Raw genomic sequence first — 23704 nt, 5'->3', positions numbered from 1 at the left:
GTTTGGACACCCTGCGGACCATCCCTTCGGTCTATTACATCGATGACATCGTGACGATGTCCAACGGTCAGGACGAGCACGAGCAGCCGGCATGCGCCAAGCCTTGGCAAGACGCACGCGCCCCAGTGTGTGCAAGAAAGTCCCTACAGAGACTCACGCACCTGCCACGTCGGTGGCGTTGGTGACGTCCAGCGTTTAAGAGACGAGCTGACACACCCCTTCCAAAGTAAGAGACGAATCGCGGCATCCTCGTCCCTCCCACAAAGGAGGAAGCACAGTCCCTTGGGTGTGAAGTCAATACTTCCCACACTAGGCGCACTGCTCTGACCTATACCCTGAGTGACACAGGACACTGTCAGCTCTGAATGTGGCCTGGAGGAGGAAAGGAGCAGCGCCCCTGTCCTCAGCTCGTGCTGCCGTAGCAGGGTGCCCCTGACCGGGCAGCTCACAAACAACCGACGTGTGTTTCTCACCATCCTGGAGGCCAGAAAGTCCAGAGTCGCGGTGCCAGGGTTGGGCTTGCTAAGGACTTCGTGGTTCACAAACGGCTGGCTTTTCACTGTGTCCTCACGTGGCAGAGGAGGTGGGGATCGATCTGGGCCTCTTTTATAAGGACACTGATCCCATTCCGCCCCCAGGACGGACCTCTCCTAACACCCCCAGGACCCTTCCTGACACTTCCGCCTGCAGCATTACGATTTCGACACATAAATTTTGGAGAGACACAAACAGTCACACACAGTACCAACTCACCGTCATTCTCAGCCACCCGCTGGGGGGTTTGTCCTCCTGGTTCCTGCCACTCGGGGCCCTGCAGGGTTAGAAGTTCCGATCCCCACAGGGGCACACTGTTTCCACAGTGTCACATCAAGCCGCACACCATGGCCGCCACCTGGGCACTTTGGGCTCCTCGTACACAGAGGGCAGCAGGTGGGAAGAGAAATCACCACGTTGTCAGGGGAGGGACAGGAAAGAGGCAGGACGGCCATCACACGGCTGGGGCAGGGGGACATATGTGCGGTGACCTCCCCGGGCTCCTGTCGGTACCCCTTGCCTAGTCGTGACCACGAACGGACAAGGGCAGCAACTGTGACCTGACCTGAGCAGGGGAGGGGCCTCAGACCCCTCAGGGACTAGGGTCTGGGCCGTGCTACCAGGTGGGCCGCCGAGAACAGCAAAGGCGATGGCTGAGGGCGAGGGGGACTTAGAGCAGAGGAAACAGTAGTACCAGCTGCAGCCATCGGCTGTGCTTTATCCCACTAACTGCCCTCACCTCGGTTTCTCCTCAGAGAGAGTGGTCCACGGGACCCTTACTCGCTATGTACGGAGAAGCGAAGCCACGTGACAGACACAGGGGTGGACTGTGGCAGCCACGGAGGTGCCCCACGTGGCTTCCCATCAACAGAGGACTTTCCGTTCAGCTGCCAGGAGAGCAGGGATCTCACAGCTTCCCGGGGCCACACCTTGAGGATTCACTATCACGTTCAAGTTGAGACCACCCTCTGCCCAGGCCGCCTGCAGCCCATGTGGGCACCGGGCAGGACGTGGGCACTAGGACTGGCCATTTCTGCTCAGCATGGTTCTCCTCCCACTGGCTGTCTTTGCCCCACACCTCCCCGTTGGGCTGCCTGGGGTGGTCGGACCTGCACTGACCTGAGGCCCTCCTTGCCCAATCCTTCTTCCTCTCCTTTTACGTGTCACAGGCGTGACCCCCAATAACCTTCTGACACTTGTAACTTTGTCTCCACATCCGTTTCCCAAAGGACCCAAACCCAGGCGATAAAACAATGTTAAAAAGAAAAATAAAAACATATATGTGTGTACACACACACTACAGTTACAAAGATGTTTTCAGTGTGTATCTGTATAGACTAGACCTGGAAGAAGACACAGAAAAATAAAACTTGTTGACCTATTAGAGTAAAAGGGTTATAAACGAATTTTTTTAACCTGTACTTTATTGTTGACATGGTGTTATTTATAAACAAAAAATAAGAATCAAATAAAGATATTGGTTCCGAAGCTACTTTCTGCCTCTAAAAAGCTATGGGGCTTAGGGCGACTGAGTTTTAATTTTCTTGTCTATAGAGTCATAAGAATTGTGAAAATAAAATGAAATTAAGAATATAAACACACTTCACTATAGTACAACACTCTAAAGTGGTAAATTATTATTTTTGTTATAGGCTGGGGCTCCAGACATAAGGAGGGTCGGTCAAGCAGCAAATATTTATGAGCATCTACTACGTGCCAGGCAGGTATCATTCGTATTAGTTTTCTATGGCTGCTGTAATAAGCTACCATATATTTAGTGGCTTACAACAACAGGAATTTATTACATTATGGTTCCGGAGGTCCAAATTCATAAAATCAAGTTGTTAGCAGGGCCACATTCCTTCTAAAGGCTCTAGAAGAAAATCTGTTTCCTTTTCTATTCCAACTTCTAGAAGCTGTCTGTACTCCTGGGCTCACGGCCCCTCCCTCCATCTTGAAAGCCGGCAACATGGCATCTTCACACGTCTCTCCCACTTTGGGATCACTGCTTCTGTCGTCCCCCTCCCTCCCAGGGGGACGCTGCGCCCACCTGGATAATTCAGTATATTCCCCCATCTCACGATCCTTAAAGGAACCCCATCTGCAAAAGGCCACATGAGGTAACACAGTCAGGAGTTCCTGCGCTTAGGGCGGCCGGCTCTGGGAAGCCATCATTCTGCATTATTGTGCAGACACAGTGATGAGCACAGGAGGTGAGATCCCCACTCCCACAGAGAGTCTATTCTAATGAGGAGAGATGGAAAATAAACGAGGTAAGGTAGTGAGATGCTGCTAAGCGCTGCGAAGACAATTTTAAAAGGGCATCCTGACGGTGACTAGGTGTGGGGAGTGGTGGGGAACTCAGTCCCTCTCAGGACGTTTTTGAGCCAAAGCCTGAGGCAAGTACTGTCACCACTGGCTCCGTCTCACCCCCCCACCCCCCAGTCCTTTGAATTTGATAAATTTGGGGCCATTACCCTCCCCGTTTATGAATGAGCTCTATCAGGCAGACCAGTTCCAACTCACAAAGTAAATATTGAAGGTCTTCCCCCACCACTGGGATTTTAGTCTCTCTCCTTTCTGAATTTCAGGTCAAGGTCAAGAACCAAATTATCTCTTTAGGACTAAGACCCGCCCTTTTCATGCATATCGTCTGGCATGAAAACCCTAAGACTGCAAAGCAATGGCGGAGAACAAACTGGGAGTTGTTTAAATCCTTCGCCACTTAAATTCAATTCCTATGGAAATAATTTCTAAAACTTCTTCAGAAAAGCTTAAAGTAGACTGGCCTGAGCAAGGGTCCGGTTCATTGTTGAGTCCTGGGGGCAGGGAAAGCAGGCCCCCGATGCATTTATTTGGTGAGTCGGATTGGTGTCTCCCAAGTTCTGCCGCACATCAGGACGGAGAAACGGGACCCTGGCAGGACAGCAGAGCCACTGGCTTCCCTGGGAGAGAGCCATCTTCCCCTCCAGGCTGGGAAAGGGAGGGTCTTTCGTAGATTGAAGGGAACAAGGAGACAGCCAGCTAAAACAATGTTTCAAAAAGAACCCAACGCTCACCCCAGCTAACCAGCCCGCCTCCTCTTGAGTGCTCCCTCCGGCCAGTTTATCCAGGCGTGTGACAGACGCTCTGTGTATCTCGTCTCCCCAGGTTGCCCTTCGTTTTCCCCAAAATAATTATTTTATTCCAAAATGACTTTCTCTTTGGTTGTACAGACAAATTAGACCAATTTGTATTATGCAAGTAAGCATATCTAAATTAAGTATCCAAAAATAGTTTACTTAATTAAATATCCAAACTCCGTGATTACAAAAGTTTTACATATAAGATTCTTTCTTTCCTTTTTCTAAGCAGCTTTATTGAGGTCTAACTGACATACGGTAAACTGCACAAATGTAAAAGTACGATTTGATAATTTCGACACATCTTCATGAAATACCACAATCGAGATAGCAAATATGGTCATCCACTGGAAATTGGGGGTGCGGGTGGGGGTGGATACGTTCTCCCTGGGTTTTAACCTCTTGTCAGCTCACAGATTTGTACGCTGAGTAATGAGAGGCAAGATGAATCATTCATAACAAAATTTTTCTACAAAAGTGGGAAGAAAGGAAAACAACGTCCCACCCACTTGGCAGGCGATCAGTAATTCTCTAATCCAAATCGTGTTCCTGAAGGTCAGTCTCTTCTCTTCACTGTGCACAAGACTCAGCTGGGACACAAAGGGCCGGGGAAGAGCGCCCCGCAGGTGTCCCAGGCCAGCTCGGGTGGCCCTGTGGGGAGCAGGAGGGAATTTTCCCCTCAGATCCCTCCTGCGGTCGCTCTCACTGGATGCTGCGTCATTCCACCCAGGGCTTCAGGTTCGAGTTCCTTCTTCACCTCCAGCTTCTCCGTCTTCCCTAAGGTCTAAGAGGAAGAGATACTTATTTACCCTTCATTCCAGAGCCAGCCTCTCCTCCTGGTATGTAGGATTAATAACTCCTGCTCTTCTCCCCTCTTCGGCAATATGTTTTTGTAAACCTGCCAGGTGCCTGGCACTGTTCTAGGCTCTAGGAATAGAGCAAAGTCGAAACAGACAGAAATCCCTGCCTTCCTGAGCTTACGTCCTTGCGAATGAAGCAGGAAAACTGAACGCTAGAGCCTCACCTCCACCGGCCTCCTCCCTTTGTCCTCCATCGGCTTCAGAAATTCCCTCTCCGAGTTCCTTTCCTTCCGCCCTCAAAGACGTGCAGGAGAACCCTAACCTCACCCTCCGGCAACCTGTAGCCGCTGCCCCCTGCTTTTCCTTTCTATTCGCCATTGCCTTTGTCAAGCAGCCTGGACCCAGCGGTCCCAAGTCCTCTTGTCCCTCCTCCTCCGCGTCGAGCTCAGGAACTGAAGGCCTTTCTTTGGTAAATGTCCCTCGTCCCTCTGCTCTCTAGTTTTTCGGCCTCTTTCTTCCTGGGGTTTCTACACCTCTGCTCCATGATCTACAGCTCCAGCCCCTCCCGTCTCCTCCGTGGACACTTCCTCCGCTGCCGCTGACCGTGGCGAGGTCCTTTCCGCTGCCCTCTCCTCTCCCCGCTCGCTCTCCCGCTTCCTACTGGCCACTTCCAAAAGCAGGCACAGCTCAGATCTCGATTTAAACACCGACCTCTCGTTCGTGTGCAAAATCTGTATTTCTAACTCTCTCCAGGACTTCTGCACTTGTGAGTCTCCCCTTTCCCCAGGACTCACACGAAGCGGGTGCACGGATTTCTCCAGTGCAACGGCTCTCTGTTCCCCAACCGCTCGTCGTGACCCATCACGGTCCTCCATCCCTCCAGCATGACGAGGAACAGCTCCTGGCTTAGAATTGTGCTGGACACTAGCTACCAAGAAAATAAGCCGTCTCCCCGATTACGGGGACATTTAATCCGTCGATCAATCATGTTTATGGGGGTAATCCCAATCTCTGGCCAAGAAGGCTGGAAAGCAGCCTCTGACTTCGAAGGAAGACAGGCCATTGCTGGGTTGAAGTCTGGGGGCAAAGAAGGGATGCACAGGGCACTAGAGTGAATGTGGGGGAAGAGAGGGGTGCCCGGAGCCTCGGAGAAGTGGGGATTGGGGCAGGAGGGAGAGGGGGGTAGAATCTAGTAGATAACTGATCTCCAAGACGGAATATTGAGTTTTTAAAAAAGCGGGGAAAATGAAGGGTTGTTGTTTAGAAGGAAGAAGGAAGGAAGGAAGGAAGGAAGGAAGGAAGGGAGGAAGGAAGGAAGGTGGGAAGGAGGAAGGTGGGAGGGAGGGAAGGAGGAAAGGAGGAAGTTTGCAAAAAGAGAAAAAGAAAAACGACTAATAAACGTGTAGGAAAAAAAATGTTCAAACTTCGTATGTGATTAAATAAACACAAATGAAAACAAATACAAGATGCCATTTTTTGCCGAGTGGATCAGTAAATTTTTTTAAAGTCTGGAAATTTGCGGAGTTGGCAAGGTATGAGAAAATAGGCATCCTCAAATATTCTCGGTAGGAGTGAAAATCAATACAAACTTTTTGGAGAGCAACAAAGCAATAACGATCATTATTTGAAATACAAATGTCCTTTTACTTAGCAGTAATTGTGTTGCTAGCTCAGTATATGAACATAATTTCAAGATATGCCAAAGTATATGTGAGCGTTTCTATATCTGTGTAACCAAGATGGTCTTTTCAGCATAATTTCTAAAAGCAAAACTCCATAAACAAAGTAATATCCATCAATGGAAGACTTGACAAAGAAATTATGACACACGTGTACTATAGATGTTAAAAGGAAGTAGACCTGAATGTGTCAATAGGAAAAGGTCACCAAAGATAGAATATTGAGATTTTTTTTAAAAAGAGAGTAGAAAAAAAGGAAGGAAGGAAAGAAGGAAAGAGCAACACTTATAATATGACCTCACTATGAAATTAAGTATGCATATACACGGCCAGCTACACGACTTGCAGCTCAATGCAAAATGAAAATTCTGTGGGACCCCTTGTTCAAAAGTAAAGAATTTCAAGACAGCAACAACAGCAGAGCGTTGAACCTGGGGCCCTCTGCATGAGACGCTTTGTGCACAAGTCACAGGCCACGAAGCTGGTCCTATTCTGAGCGAGGAAACCGAAGCACACAGGTTAATAAGTTGCACAAGGTCACACAGTAAGTAGCAGAGCTAGAATTCATGCCCAGACAATCTTATCAACTGCCTGGAGTCTTCTGGGCCTCATATTTTATGGAAGGCTGACACTCCTAGCTCTGAGAATGGACTTGAGACCGGGGAGTAGGCACTGAGCTAAGCATGGTTCCCTTGAACTTGAGAGTTGCCTCCCTCCTCCTTGAATACCCCATCTTTCTCCCATAGACGGGCTGAGCCAAATCCTTTGGGGATTTCAGCTGGCACCTTCTGGCTTCCTCCTCCCTCCTTGCCAAGAGCTCACGGTGAGTCCTGAAGCCATCTGAGGCCATGAGAGGGTGAGGTGGATGTCAGCTCTCCTGGTAGATTCACGGAGTCAGGCAAGAGCAAAAGGCAGATGTCAATCATCCCTCGGCCTCTGGTCCCTCCATCTGCAGCCTAGCGACACTGGGGCCTTCCGGGAAGCAGTGGGGAAATTCAGTTTTAAGATTCACTTGGGCCCGGATCTGAATCTTGGCTCTATCGCTTACTGTGTCTCCTTAAACAGGTTCCTGAAGCTTTCCGAGCACAGTCCGGCCTTGGAACGTGATTACGTTCTTGCTAATACAGTAACGGCAAAAGACGCCTTGTTCTCTCTTTCTAATCCGTTGTGAACCAAACTTTTTGTAAAATAAACTACAAAAAATTCCTGGAAAAATTAAATTTTAAAAAAGTCCAATGAAACCCAAATTTTTAATTAAATTCAGCGAACACAAAATTATCAGAATTGCTCTAAAACTTTCTAAAAGCTTACTTTCCATTTCCGTACTTACCATACACCAGAAACGAACTGTTTTTCTCGTTACTGACACCGGTCTGTGGAGCCCAGTTGGGGGGGACGCACCCTAAAAGCTTCCCACGAGCGCTCCCCCATGCATGTTGCTGGCCTCCGTTAACTCGGACCCCTGAGGGCTGCGTGGAAGAGGACCACCTGCCACCCAAGAAGAGAGAAATAAACTATTGCGGGTGAGCCATTTTCCTTATTTAGGTCTATTTGTTCTAGCAATCGGTCTGATCTAACTAATACAACATGCTTCTACTGTTTTTTTCACAAGAGTAATTCTGTTCAGAAAGAAATTCTCGGTAAACCTTGGTAGGGAGATGTAAGGAAAGTGTTAGCGTGGAGCGTGGTACCTACTGTCTGGATGTTGGTGGAGCAAAGCAGGGGAAAAAAGGAAGGAAAAATATCTCAGGTTGTGGAGGCACCTTAAAGAATTTCTGTAGTTGGTCCTCACACTGAAGCATCTCGTTTCAGGATAAAATTCCCTCTGGGGAAAAGCCGAAGGGTTTCTCTTAGGTTCAAATATTAAAGTGGTTTAGTGCAAAGGTGTCTGCAGAGCTGCCTCATATGCAGTGTCTACTCAGGAAACATTTGCTCGTCCCGAACGAACCCCAGGGCCCAAGCCTTTCTTTTCCACACAGAAACATCGTTTCTAGGAAAAGACCCTCCCTTGTTTGTGTTGTGTTGGTGCCCACTATGCTCTGACAACTGGAATTATCCTTCTTGAATTATAACCTCCTTTCCTCCTTCTGTAGTTTCGGGGCCTCTCCTTGCTCTCAGGGGAGGCAGAAAGAGTGCTGGCAACTGGCAGAGTCATCTGTGTTGGAGCCACAGACAGGTCAGTATAGTACAGTACAGAGGCGTCCATAATTCAGCCTGGGTTGGCTGTTCCTTCAAGCAAGAGAATGGGCCCTCCAAAGAGTGTGCAGAGTTAAAGGAAGCTGCCAGCCGTCGGCATCCCTAAGGTTTATTGAATTAGGTATTTCATTTATTTATTGAATTCCACAGACAATGAATAATTAACTCACCTTAGAGGCAGCAGCATTCTACCTAAGAAGTAGGCCGTGAGCAGGTGCCTGGGTCCTCCTTCTGACTTATTTCAGACCACTGAGCAACCCTACGCAAGTAGCTGCGCCATTTTCTCCTCTATAAAATGTGAAAGGGGATTGTTTTCCTCCCAGAAGAAGATAATACATTTTTTTTTTCCTACAGAAGCTCCCTAATCTACAAGAGAAGTTAACCAAAGACCATGCCGAAACAAAGAGCATCTTAATTTAATCCTGATGCAAGGTCAAGCTCTTCTGATTCTTAAATGAAGAACTTGAACCACAGAGGTAAATAACTATAGCGCAAATTTTTACATCTACTGGAATTCTATATTATAATAAACTAAGGCGGGAAGGAGAGTAAAGAAGGAAGGAAAACTGGAAAGAAAGCAGAAGGCGAGAAAGAAAAGAATTTCAGAGGATAGGAGACGGATAAGTGACGAGAGGAAGGCGGGGTGGGAGGCAGAGAGGGAAGAGAGAGGCAGAGACAGAGCAAAAGGGAGAAGTGGGAAGAATGAAGACTCGGCGGCAGGACTCTGAGCCAGGTGCTTTATGTCCCTCGCTGCACGTTTGCTCCATGTGCAGTCATCACGTATTTCAGGTTTCAAGCAGGGTAGTGACACGCTCAATGTGCATTTTTAAAAGCTCACTCTGGCTGCAGAGAGGGGGCTGGGTATGCGCAGGAAGACGGTTTTGGAGGCTGTTGTGGAAGCCTAGGAAAGAGATGATGCTGGCTTAGATTAGACCGATGGCAGGAAGGCTGCCGGGAAGCAGAGAGAATTATGGGGTTTGGGGAGGAAGAACTGAAGGAACTAAGCCCTTTTACTAAGTTCTCATTGTACGTCTCTCTCGTCATAGCCTATTACATTTTATTGAAGTTACCTGCTTATTCATCTGCATTTCCCTGTGGACCTGGGCTTTCCAATATGGTAAACACCAGTCACAGGTGGCTTTGAGTACTGTGCATTGTGAGATCCGGTCCGAATCAGAAAAAATTTAACTCAAAACAAAGACTGTAAAATATTTTATAACTTCTATATCGATTACATATAGAAATGTAGAAATTACAATATAATTTCCATACTGATTACATTGATTAAAACGATAATCTTTTAGATATAGTTGGTGAAATAAAAGTTATTAAAATTAATGTTATGGGTTTCTTTTTAATTTCTTAATGTGGCTACTAGAAAATTGAAAATTACATATGTGGCTCAAATTATATTCTTATTGAACAGCAGTATAGACTATGAGAACGGAGGTATCTCCAAGGCCCAGCGTTTAATAAACATGTGTTGAATGAATACATCAATTACATTCGGCAGGGGCGCATTCAATTTCTAACTGCAGGTATGTGTCGACGATGACAGCTTTCAGCACCTGTGCTGGCTGACATTGTTAACAGTGCTTATGTCACCGCTGGCTAAAAAGAATGTGCTTTCTAAGCCAGCTAGACCTCAAACGTCACCCAGACTTTAGCCCCAAATTTTAGAATACCTCTGCGATTCATCTACTTGTTTCAAAAATTCCAGGGATATTTGTCTCCTAATGGACATAGTTCACTTTCGGCTCAGTCAGTCGCTCTGAAAACTGAATAACGGCTCCATAATTGATGACCATCCTGAGGGGAGAGTTCTTGGCAACTAAAACACGAAGCATAGTACCGACACGTCGAAAGCTGTGAAGCTCTTCTTAAAGACATGACTTCGCTTTCACCAAATGGTTCAGCACCTGGCCAGACTCTGTGCTTCTCCCGAGCTCAAGAGCTTGAGCGAAAGGAAATGAGCACAGTGGCCAGCTGACTCTGCTGTCGCGGCCACTTCGAGTCACACACTCGCATGCCTTTGGACATATCAGGCCTGCTCCTATTTGATTCCCCTGCAGCCTTACGTGCACTGTGCTCAGCTGTCACAGCACATTAATCAGAAAGAACAATTTTACGAGCCAGTAGGGCTCTGGCATGTTGTATGTATCTCTCAGAACCCTTTTAATTAATTCGCTAAAGTCTTTAATCTAAGGAAACAGCTCAGTAAATCTCTTGAACAACTTTCCACTGCTTAGCAGTCTGACGGCATTAAAATAAACTAGATCTGCATGTTCTGCTTTAACCTTTTCCAAACATACTAGAAACCGAATATGGCTAAGGGCAGAAACACAAAGAAAATTCAGCCTTCATTCCGCCATCAAGTCATGTGACTTGGCGCTCCCAGCCCACACTCTTCCTAATGAATGATGTAATGGAAGCTGGGGCCTGCTAATTGTTTTTGACACGAACAGCTTGCATAATGTGTAGAAATCTTTTTCCCCTGATCAATGTCAAGTGAGCTTAGATTTTCCATATTTAAACAAACTTCTCAAGTTCCATAGTGACAAGAGGTTAGGCCTTACTTGTTAATGAAGTACATTTTTTTTCTCCTGAAAATGTTAAGAGGTCCACATTCCAAGGTGGAGAGAGCCTGCATCGGGTAAGGGGCTGGATGGACACCTCCACACTAAGCTTCACTGATGGAATGAAATCACTGTGCTCAAAGATCTTCTTCATCCTGGTATTTTCCTTGTGCGGATAGTATGGGATGTGACATGTCCATTCACTCAACCGATATTGAGTGTTTGCCACGTGCTAAGCACTTGGGAGGATATCAAGATAAAGGATGTCGTTTAACGAATCCTTATTATGTTCTAGATCCTTTAAAACGCACTAGACCCTTCAAAAACACTGCAAAGAGATGAACACCGTTCACTGAAGAATAAAACAGGGTTTCATTTAAGGAGCTTATATTTCACAAAGATTTCGGGTACATAGCATCGTATAGACTAGACGTATACGAAATCCTAAATCCTGCTTCTGATGGTACAGGTATATCAGATTGTTTAATAAGAAGTGAGTACCAGCAGCAACCCGAAATAAGCACTCGGTTAGGTTCGTTGATAGTGCCAAGCAGGAGGCAGAGAGAACCTATTTCCTCTCTACGGGAAGAGCTGCAGGACAAAAGATACCATGCCTGGACCAATTACAAAAATCCCTAGATCTGAATAGGGAGAAACTAGGTCAACTAAACACCATCGAGATTTTTTAAAAGTCTGACTTAAACCTGGGCTGAGCTAGGTTTGACCTTACCCACCTGAAGTAGGAAAATGTTATTAGAATGAAGTAACAGGAAAACTCGAAGTCATCACCATGGAAACGTTCGTGTCTCACCAGGGTGATGTTTTGGGGAGTGGACCACCACTTGGCACAATTGCCTTCGCACCAGAAAACTTATTCTAAGTGCCAGGGGAGGGCAGAAAACAGAGCCTTGCAGCCTGACCTTGGGGCCTTTCAAAATGTAATGTACATCTACATTAATTTCAGAGGGTAAAGGGAAATTTTTTATTTTTTTAAAAATCGCACTTTACTTTTTTCCTCCAGGTCACCTCATTTTCTGCACTCTTACCACGGCTCCCTTAACGCAGTCTGAGGCCAAGAGGTCATGACGACAAAAAGAAGATAAATCAAAGGAGAAAAGATGGCTCTTGACCACCCCAGTCCGCTCCGGGCTTCAGGAGACCGCGGGCCGCGGCCGCGGCTCCCCGGCCGCCAGCGCCCCCTCCCGGGCGGCGGGCGCACGGCGGCGGCGCGCGGGCCCCCGGCCCTTCCCCGACTTCGGGGCTTTCTTCTCCCGCCCGCCCGCGGCGCCCCCGCCGCCCCGCGCCCGCCACTCCTGGGCCACCCTGCCCGGGGCCATCGCGGGCCCCGCGGGGCCGGGCCCGGCCGCGCCCCCGCCCGTACGTCAAACGCCTTCTTTTCCCCGAAAAGTTTCTAGACGGTAGGGACTATTTTCTTCTAATGTAACCTTCCACCAAACTGGAGGGAAAAGTTACCCGAGGCCGGAGCAGGGGCTGGGGCGCCGGGGGGAGGGGGGACCCGCGGGAGCCTGGCTTTTGGGGGCGAAGTCTCTGTTCCGTGAAAATGAATCAAACCAGAGTTTTGTGTGCTGGGTTAGTTGTAAAAGGTGCACAGTGATGCTAAATGTTTAAGATGGTGATTTTAAAAAATTAATATAAAATAGATTCCACTAGACAGATGGTTTTTGTCTTCAGAAATGGTTCGTTCTGGTGATTCTCAGTTACCTACCCTTTTCTCCCCCAGCTCCCAAATCCTGTGTTCAGTATAGGGAAAGCAAGGCCCCCTGGGAATGACTTCCCAAATCCTGGAGGCAAAAGTCAAATCTAGGAACTGCCCTTTGGGGCAGTTGGCTGAATTCCACCCTTATTCTGGACAGGTAAACTAGCCATATTTAATAGGAAAACACTAAGTCTGTATTTTTCAAATCGTGAGTGGCAAAATCATTTTGACAACGAGTATTATTAGGGAGGGAGGGAAGGAGGAAGGATGAAAGGAGTCGGAATAAAAATAGAAAAACCTTACATAGTTAAGAATTAATATTCTTTCATGAAACCTGCATCACGAGAGAATACTGTGAGTGTTTGCATGTACCCAGTCGTGATGTAGAATAGATTTATTACTGTGGATTGCTGTCAAAAATGTTTGAAAATCCCTGCACTAGACAGTGGAATTATTTTAAGATGCTTAGATTGGAAAGGTTTGAAAAGTCATCTAATTTATTCCTCTATACTTAGTATTCCATTTCAAGGATAGTGCAGACTTTAATTATCTTTCTTGCTTATCTTCCCATCTCAACATCTGCTAGTAATGATTTGTGAATAATTTATCTCTTTAAAGCTATTATTTCAATAAAGAAAGTTATAACTTAAAATATGAGAGCAATTCTGCCAAACTCCACTTTTTTCTATGGGTCCTCTGCTACCCTGTGACTCTGAGGCCATGAACATGTTCCAAATGTGTGCAAACGAGCTGTCTCCAGTGCAGTCCCAGGAAGCCAGGTTTGCTGGAATATCATGTAGTCAAGTACCCCCATGAAGCTATTTTATTTTTGTTTATTTAAAAACATAGTTGACCCTTAAACAATGCAGAGATTGGGGCGCCAACTCCTATGCAGTCGAAAATTCGTGTATACCTTTTTTTTTAAATTTGTAACCAATTTAATTTTTCCAAATTCTCAGTTGCAAACGGGACGCTCATACAGTTATAATTGATGCAAACTACTGTATTAGAAGGATCGAAATTTACGCTAGTCAAATGTGACTCTTAAGATCAATTTTAGACTATAACCATGCCACCCGGAACAAGCCAGATCCCATCTGATCTCAGAAGCTAAAGAAGCGAAGCAGGGTCGGACCTGGTTAGTACTTGAATGGGAGGTCACCTAAGAAGACCGGGTGCTTTAGGTGGTAAAAAAAAAAAAACAACAATTAACATCGGTTTTAACATGTTCTTTCAACTTCATGGAAATCATCAGTATCCCAGACACATTTACCATTTTAAAACTCAATTTAACACTATCAAACGGGGATGTGCACTTTAATCCTGTTTGCCTTCACGCCACCGTGGTGGGCCTTCATTCCAGGCCGCATAGACAAAGAGGGCCAGCACCACATGGACAGCAACCACCACAACAATAGCAGCGTAAAAATAGCTGTCCCTATTGGACATCCCAAAGGCACCTTCAAAAGCAGATTTAGTGGTGAACTATGACCCAGTAGGTACAGTGATCATTTAAGCTGTGAAGAACAGGAACGCCTTCAGGGCAGATGCTAATGAACGTTCATTTCTGATGTCCGGCGGCTGCCTCAGGTCAGCGCCCTTTGTCAAGGTGCTCCAAGGCGCTCCGTGGTGTCACCGCCCGCAGCAGGTCCTGGGAGGTGGGCTGGGTTCGGCGACACAGTCACTGGGCTTGCCAGGGTATCAGTCCAGACTGCCTAGCTCTTGTATACCTTTTGACTCCTCTGTATCCTTGGAGGACTGGTTCCAGGACCCCTGCAGATGCTCAAGTTCATATACAATGGCCTAGAGGATTGCATTCCATCTGCCCTCCGCACCCACAGATCCCCAATCTCGAAAATACTGTTTGGGATCCGAGGTGGGTTGAATCCATAGATGAGAAACCCACAAATATGAAGGCTGGCTGTATGTTTCTTGAAAAAAATCCATATACAAGTGGACCTACACAGTTCAAACTCATGTTCAAGGCTCAGCTGTAAAATGTATTTCATCCTTCTCCCTTGTTGCTTATTTTGAAAAATGTTTCATCCCGTGTTGGTAATCGGAAAGCCTGAAATGCTTGAACTCTTGGATTTCTGTGTGGGGGCGGCTCTCTTCCATGCTGACCGGGGCTGCGGTCTGCGACTGAATCTTCTGTCTTTGCCTCCCCCACCCCCCTTGCACACACTCACCTCATTCCTGCCATTTTCGTTAGTTCCACATCTGGATCAGAAGGCCCATGCGTACGCGTGGGAGAGGGTCCCGATCGCCGTGCCCAGCCACCGCGTCATTATTACTCTTCCCAGCTCGACCAGAGCTCACATTTACTCCACACTTTTCTGTGCCGGCGTCTCACACGCATTAGGTCAGTCGAGGCATGTAATGACCATGACCCTGTCTCGTAGTTGAGGAATGAGCTTAGACAAGGTTAAGTAATGTGCTAGTGATGCTTGACGGGACTCTTCCTCCACTGCCAGGCTGTCCCTTCGTTTGTTTTTCCCTGACTTCCTGAATATGAGGCCTGAGCAAACCCCCCTCCCCCAAAGACCACCAGCCTCAAAGGCAGTTGCGATATCAGAGAGCTGTTTTCCAGTTCCTCGAAGTCACGCCTTTGTGGCATTTGTGGTGCTCCAGGCACACTCCGCGGATCCTGCCTAAGGGGTGAGAGGGGGCGGTCATCGCAAACATGGGCAGAGGAAGGGGCGCCCCTGGCTGAAATGTCCTCAGGTGTGCCCCGGGAGAGGGGAAAAGCAAACCCTGTGACCCTAACTGGGTTTGTTTCCTCTACGTGCTCATCGTGGGTCAGGGCTGCTCTTCAGCCAGTTAGTTGTTCCACGTTTGGAGCATCAGCCTGGCAATAAATCTTGGCGTCTGACCCGGGGGGTCCAGAGGCAGTTGTTGGAGATCTATAGGGAAGAGGAACAGGGGATGGGGAGAATTTTCGTGCAATTAGGAAAGTCATATTTTGAAAAATGGCACGCTTTCCTTTTTTTTCCTTTCTGAATAAATGACTTTATCTTTGGTTGGCCCTTGGCACCCATCTGCCCGAGGGAGATAAGGAATGTATCACAGAAGGAATGAGGGGACAGGGGGCGGGGAATACTGATACATTCGGCTTCTGACATTCAAAATAGGATTTTACAGCAAGACAAGAACTTTCTAAGCCAGGTTAGTGGCTTGAAAGAAGATTTCCTAAATTCCTTTTAAGATTAAAAAAAAAAATTCTGTAACTCCCTCAAGAGCCCGACCTGGAAGACTTAACTCAGGGAGTTCTCCCAGAGCGGGTGACTGCCAGACCAATGCCTGCCGCTCCCAGGTAGAGGACAGGGGCAGAGGAAGATGGCGGGGTGGGGGTGGGGCTATGTTTTCTGGTCCTCGGGGCTAATGGGAAAAAGAAAGGGGATACCCAAAAAGGGGAAAGGGAAAACTGTCAGAGGCGTGTCCCGATTTCTCCTCTCCAGGGCTTCTGTCTGGACATGGCGAGGGGCATCGGATAACTGGAGGGACCAGCAGGGACCTGCCCGCTTTGGACCCCTGTGAGGCTGCACAGGACGCTTTGTATCCTGCTCTGGCGCAGCACATCCGGTCAGAGCCTGAGCAAACTGTAGTGGGCGGGGGCCCTGAGGTCTAGCTCCCACGGTGCTGTTGCTGAGGGCCACAATGGCTGAACGTCTGGCTGAGAAACTTGCTGGAGGGGTGACCTTTTGGGGGCAAGGTGACAATGTAGTGAGGACTGCAGAATGAACCACGCCCACCACTACCGTCAAGGTCCAATGGGACCTGGAGGGCCCAAGAGCTGAGGGCAGATTGAGTGATCTCGGGAGGCCAGCCCTCAAGCCACATCACACAGTCTTGAACCACAAACTCCAGCTGCAAACACCACAAGCAGGGCCAGCGGGGAGTCAGGTAAAGAAATACGTAGCCCGAAGGCCAGAGGCGTCGAGGAACACCGCCCTTGGGGTCTCGACTCTCTCCCTTGACATATGGCCGCGTAAGCCATGCTTGTGCCCTGGTACACTGGGAGAAAAGCTGGGGAAAAGGGTGACAATCTGAGAATGATGAGAAAACTAAGTGTTACCTTCCTAAAGGGAATGAGTCTTACCTACGGGATCGCTTAAATTATACGATGAGAATTACTTTTTTTTTTTTTTGGTTTTCTTTAAATCGTAGGAAATATTTATGAACCACAGAAATAAGAAGCAATATTAGGAACCATGTACCTACCACATAATGTTTCTAATGCTTGTAAAATAACTAAAACATGACCAACATAGTTGAAACTTCCAGTGTATTACCCCACAAACGCCACTTTTAATAGGTTGAACAATACGAAATTGCCAATGTTAGATTGTTTTTGAACCTCCAGAACCCCCACCCAGTAATTTTATATGATTCGACCTAATGTTTTATTTTGATCGGTACCTCGATCATTCTGTCCCTTACTTGGAATGCCCTTCTCTCTCTCTCTCCCTCGTTTGTCCACGTCCTCCCCATGCTCCAAGACAAGATCTGAGCCCCATCTCTTTCAAGAAGTTGCCACTTAAGACTTGAGTCTGTATAGAGCTTTCCTCTTTCTTTCCAGCATGTATATTGTTCATCTCACACAGTAAGCATCGTTTTCTATGTCATATTTTTTAATTGTCTAGACCACTTAAATTAGCACTTGGCAATATCGTGTTACCTGGTTATTCTGTTAATTAACCTGTAGAAAAAATAATAGGCTTTTTACTAAATTTTTGGCTGATTAACATCAATAAACTTATTTCTTGGAAGATATTACTTCCTGCAATTTTATGAAAGATGCTTGAGCCCAAAACCCAAACTATTTAGAAGAGAAACTTAAGGTGAAAAATGTGGGAAAGAATCAGCATAGAGAGCCTGTCATCCATGAGTATAGTCAAGTTTTATCATGTCCCATAAAATACTTATATTATGGTATAGGACATCTTCAGAACTAATAATAAAAGCCACCATTTATGGCATCATTAATATGTTAGGTATCATCCTCGACATTTTAAATATTCTATCTCTAATACAATAACCCTGCAATGTAGGTAATACCGCGCTCTATCAAGTTAACCATACTGACTCTCATTCTTAGCCATAAAAGTGTAATGGGGTAATTTCCTTTTTTTCAAAAAATCTAATATGTATACTAATGTATTAGTCAATATAATTAGGCTGTGGTGAATTAATAAATTAATCCTGGAATCTTTGTGGCTTAGTCCACTAAAGGTGTGTTGTTGTCGTTTTTCTGGTAAAGCCCAGTGTATTTTGGGCAACTCACTAATTCAGCCCTCCTCCGTGAGGTGACTCAGGAATCGAGGCTTCTTCCATCTCCCCAAATGAGAAGAGGGGAGTCATACCAACCTTCGAGGGCTCGGGGCCGGAAGTGACTCATCACTTACAACCGTATTCCCATTTGCTGGGCCTGTCGTGAGGCTCTACCTAATACAGCTGCAGGGGAGGCTGGGAAATGTTGAGAGCCATAAATATTCAATGAGCCACAGCCGAGGAATAAGGTGAAGTAGGGAGGGATCCCAGGAGGGTGGAGAATCTTTGCAGGGTTGAAAAATCAGAGATAACTTCCTTAATTCCAGTGGTATTAATTCAACGAGCCATGGCAGCTAGATTATATGATCATCTTTCAGATCTTAGAAGTTCCTGGACTTTCCCAGATATTGAAGAATATCTTGGACAAAAATAAAGGAAGAAATAAAATAATACTAGTATAATAATAATTAGTATATCGTCATCATCATCACCATCATATGCCACTTGTTAAGGTAAGAAGACACTAGTTCTTTGGGTATACATGTTCACATGATTATTGTGAGATGCAGCGTTTCTCTGGGAAGACAGGAAATAAAGCATCTTGTCCAAAGAGCCCGGGGCTTGAGGCTCTTTGCCTGGGGTTCCTGCACAGGCACGAGAACGGGCTTCAAGCCCTAAAGTGTTGGCAACATATTGTATATATGTGCATTTTCTGGGGGAGATAATCCATAGATTTCACAGAGATTTTCAAGGGCCTCATATGCAGAAAAGTGGAAGATTCACTTTTCTAGGCTAGGGCTAAGATCTCTGAATAGGAGAAGCAGAGATCAGAAGCTGCCAGGAAGCATGGTCCGTAGGATGTTCCAACTGACTCTCAGCGCTTATGCACCAATGCATTTACATGCAAACCCAGAAATGAGAATTATTTCCTGCATGAATGGAGGTTAAATCATTTTCCTCCTATAAAATGATTGTAAATTGGTGAATCTTGGCGCTTTCGCATTTTCAGATACTGTTACCTTTATGTTTCAGGCAATAGTAAAGGCTTTAAAGATGAATCCTCGACTATCATAGGCAATGGCTTTTCTGCTACTTCTTTCTCCTACTGTGCATGCTCAACAGTAAGAGACTTAAAAGGGTCTGACCACTAATCCACACCAGAGACCTTTAAAACTTAATTCTGGAGGACACTTCAGTCTCCTCATCTGTAAAATAATATTAATCCTCGTGTCCTTCAAAAGAATGAATCGGGAGGTTATTTAATGTCCACAGTTGTGCTCTGGAGATTATCCACGACCGTCATAAAATACAAACACTGCTAAATTAGGAAAGAATGTATACTGGAGAAAAAAGGACATTTTAATTAAGAATTACTTTGCAATCTATTATAATGAACAAGCCACATAACATGCGTGTCTATAAAGTAATCCAATTCATTTTCCAAGAAGCTTTATGGAATCAGTTCAATTACTTTATAATCATGCCTGCTCAACTCTGTAGCAATGGCCTAGATGTATAGCTTTGCTAATGGGTGTCTCTTAAATAATTTAATTCAAAGTTTAACTACATTATTATCTCCTATGAAATCATACAGCAACTTACAGAGAAGTGTCGATGACTGATGAAGTTGCCGCTCGTGCATTTCTTGCAAAATATATTTCGAAGACAGAGCCCTTCGATTGCTTCTTACTGAAAGCTAATGCGAAACTCTTCTTTTAGAATCCCAGTCTGAAACTTCCTCCAGCTATTTCTCACCTCCTGAGAATTTTCTGGGCCCCTAGGAAAGTCCTCAACTCTTCTAACCATCAGGAGGCAGTAAATAATGCTCTTAAATAAAATCTAGCAGCAGCCTCCGAGGTCCCCACTGTTTATTTGACACTGGTCAAATGTAGATCATCTCTTACCCTTTATTTCGTGATGATTTCCCTGCCAAGTGCGGCATCCTGGTGCCCTCCTTTCCACCCATACGCGTTGACTCGCAGGCTCAGTACAATCTGCTGTCAATCTTTTTGAGCTGCGAGATGCTCAGATGGTGAAGATTACTCCACTGTTGCTTCTAGCTCTTAGGTCTTCCCAAATGAGTACCTCCCTTTGAGCTCCTGATTTCGACCACCCCGCGTGTGTATTGTAGGGAGCAGGATTCTCGTTTTTAAAGAAAGCTGATATTGTATCCCACAAAGCTGCTTTCTGCCTGGACTGACCTCACAATCCTCCACTCCTCACCTTGACACCTACCTGTCGGCCTCACACTGAACCTAAGCAGTCACTGATCGTGTCTGTATATCAGCAACATGACAGCAGGGGGGCCCCCGTGGCTCACTGCTTTTGAAGACATGTTGAAATCATTTGTCTCTGCCTTGACACTCTCTAAGCTACAGGTGGTTCCAATTTTCAACTCGTGGCAGAAACCGTAAGCCGAGGAAGCAAATAACTGTTTCCATAAACTGTAGAAAAGAAACACTCTTCCGCTACCTAACTGTGAAAGGCTCAACTTGGTACTTCCATTAACTTTTGACCTTCTTTCTAAGAAACTCATAAGGAGAGGATTCAGTTTTTCTAAGGTGACTACTGAAGACTGGGGTAGTTTTTTTTAGCAGCAGTATTGGGACCAATTTCTTCAGTATACTGGGCTGGGTTGGCTTTCAGAATCTTTCCTGTTGTTATAGAGGCACATGTGAGTGGATTTCTAAGGATTCCATCCGGGTTATTCTTCTGCTTTGGTAACCCATCATTATCAAGATGGTTCAAACACAAGAGACATCACAGCTATCAGTTCTATTCCTTCATTCTAGAAACGTGTGTTAGCTAAAGACAGCAGCATGTTCCAGCACCGTCCAAATTAACTGGGGCATTCCCTCTTTGGCACGGGGAACACGTTCCTGGAAATGGGAGCACTAACTGTGTCGTCTTTTAGATCATGCTCCAGTGTTGCCAGGTGGTAGAGTTTTCTTCGAATCCTCTGAAGTTATAAAATGTCTCTGCCCCTGATTTCCTCCGGCCTCCAGCCATCCAACTGTTGAGAAATCATCTCAGACTGTGGCGTAGTTAGGGCACCTTCTGTAATGTCATAAAACTTACTCCGTTCCCTGATCATCTGCTGATCCTCACTCCTGTTTCCTGAACTCCTTCCTCAAAGGTGCTGCCAGTCCCCACAACACTCCCATTTTCACATTCTGCACGCTATTCTTCCTTTATTCCTTTGTGGCAGGCCTAGCGCCATCACTCACACACATTTTATTAGCCATTATGGGTCAAAACCGTCTCCCAGGGCACGAACTAAATTACAGAAAAATCGGTCACAGAGAAGTAAATAACACACTGCGAACTCACTCAGCTGAAGTAGTTCCCCACCTCCCACCGCAGCCCACGCCGCCATCTCTCACCTGGCTTATGGTACTAGCCTCCTAACTCATCTCCCTGAGGCTAGCCTTGCCCTTACCAGTTATTCTCTATGAGCAGCCAGGGTATTCCTTTAAAAATGATAGCCAGGTCACATCACTCTGCTCAAAATCCTCCAATGATTTCACTTTCGCTAAGAGTAAAACCTGAACTTGGCTTCACTCTCTTCAGGTCTGTGCTCCAATGTCACCTTAATGACAAAGCCTCCTCCAAGCACCCCACGTAAAAGAACAATTTCTCCACCCCCACCCCTGCACCACACTCCCAATTTCCCCAATCCTGCCCTTTTCCCCATCCACAGCACCTATCACCATATTGCATGTTATATATTTATTTGTATAATGTATAGCAGATGCTATTTTCCAAGATGGCCACAAGATTTCCCATTCCATGTACTTTTTTTACAATATGATGTTTCTACTACCCCCTTTGAGAGATGTTCTTCACACCCATTGAATCAAGGTGGGCCTGTAACTGTGGCGGAAGTGATACTATGTGACCTCTGAGGTTAGGTCGCAAAAAGCCGCACAATCTCAGCCTGGTCCTCTTAGAGCACGCAATCTTGGAACTCAGCCACTATGATATGAGGAAGCCCGGGCCACATCGAGAGGCCAACAGCCACCTGTTCTGGCCAACAGCCCCAGCTGCAGTCCGAGCCAACAGCCACCAACTTCCAGACGTTTGAGGAAGCTTTTGAGATGACTTCAGCCCCAGCCACTGTGTGAGACGCCACGTGAGCACGGCTTAGCTTAGCCTAATTGTCTCCCAGAACCATGAGAGATAATAATAAAACTGTTTTTGTTCTAAGCCACCAAGTTTTGGAGCCATTTGTTACTTAACAGTAGATATTGGAACAGTTTGTTTATGTGAATATTGCATATCTCTCCCAACTCGTGTGTTTCACGAGTTTAGGGATTTTGTTTGCTTTATTGTTGTATTCTCAGCACCTAGAACAGTGCCTGGCATATATGGCAAGTACTCAATAAATATTTGTTGAATGAATGGATGCAGGATGCATTTTCAGTATGGTGTGCCAGTGGTTTATTGGTCAACAGTACACAGTACAGTCTGCTGGGCTAGATCTCATTGGCAGAGAGCATAAGTTGGCATTTACCGCACGACAACATATATGTTTCAACAAGAATATTTCAGAGGCAAATAACATTATGATAAGTTATTACAATTACTTCAGGAAAGCATAAAATAGAATTAGAACTTAATGCAGAATTTGTCTTTTGTAGTTATTCCATAATCTTTCCATAGGCTTTTCCAGATCAGGTCTGGAAAGGCTTCAGAAGTATTTTCAAAAGGATTAGCGATTCTTTCAATTTCCAATAATGAAGTTCTCCCGAGAATGAATCCTTAAAATTACTCATATGTTTTTGGTATGAAATTAGGTGAAGCAGAATGAGAAATGGGCAAGCGTGTATACGGGCGCATGATTTGGAATGCTTACATCCACCGCCCATTTTCACAGTCTGGTCGTGTGAGTGGAGTGTGTACGTAAAAGAAGGAATGGGTATGATTCTGGGTCTCCCCAATATTGCGCCAATACTGTGATTTAGCCTTTGGCTTGGCGCACGTGGTTGTGGTTGCTTAAAGAGCAGCGACATCCTTAAACGTCCAAGGAAAATAACATTTTATCATCTCGGGAGAGAATAAAGGACATATTTTCTTGACTCCCTGGGAAAGAGGGTAGTTTTTGTTTGGGGAAAATAACAAGTGGACAGTGTTGCATGGACTAATCAATTTCTTTGGGCCAATCCATCTCAGCCTTGATTGAAGCAAAAAGCACAGATGTGAAGTCTATAGTTTCCTAGAATCGATTATCTTTGCCGAATCTATTCACAATGGTTTCAAAGCAGTTTCATGCAGTAGTCACCCTGATAAGCAATCATGTGTGACTTCTTTTCAGAATCCAGAAGGATTCAATATGGCCTTTAAAAGTTCTTCACTTATGGCCACTACCATAAGGCTACTTGGCCGAACGTCTCTTGAGGAAGAGTGCCATTTTGCTGCCTTTGTTCCAATGACAGTTGTTAGTGCCATTGGCCTTCACCATCTGGCCTGTGGCATCTTTTCCCCTCTTGATTAGGTACAAGCCTTGAGTGGAAAGTGGGGAGAATCCCAAAGTCTTCCCTGGAAAGTCCAGGCATGTGAACTGGGGAAGATTTCCTTTGGCAATCCCATTTTTCTAACCCAAATTTAGATATTACTTTTGAAGCTAATCATTCTTTATTTCATTTAAAAAAAAAAAAAATGTTTTTATTTATTTATTTATTTGCAGGCCCAGGCAAACTTGACTGGAAAAGAAGCCCGGGCAGGGGTTAGGATGAGCCCATGACGTGCCACGCGCCCCAACCAATGGCAAGGCCACGAAAAGGGGAGGGCGGAAGTGACGAGCCGTATC

General features: G+C 45.9%; 1 long non-coding RNA gene across 1 annotated transcript; it reads right to left on the bottom strand.

Annotated features, from left to right (window-relative positions):
- Positions 1-3985: 3985 nt before the first annotated feature.
- LOC120585248 (uncharacterized) lies at positions 3986-12050 on the bottom strand. Its single transcript, XR_005648284.1, has 3 exons — positions 11954-12050; positions 7466-7623; positions 3986-4440 (listed from the first exon to the last, which is right to left on the bottom strand). It is a non-coding gene; the product is annotated as an uncharacterized LOC120585248 (long non-coding RNA).
- Between the last annotated feature and the right edge of the window lie 11654 nt (positions 12051-23704).

This window comes from Pteropus medius, unplaced genomic scaffold (assembly GCF_902729225.1).
Source record: "Pteropus medius unplaced genomic scaffold, Ma_sr-lr_union100, whole genome shotgun sequence".
NCBI classification, from domain to species: Eukaryota; Metazoa; Chordata; class Mammalia; order Chiroptera; family Pteropodidae; genus Pteropus; species Pteropus medius.
Note: the sequence above shows the minus strand (reverse complement) of the source record. Positions and strands in the feature narration are given on the sequence as shown.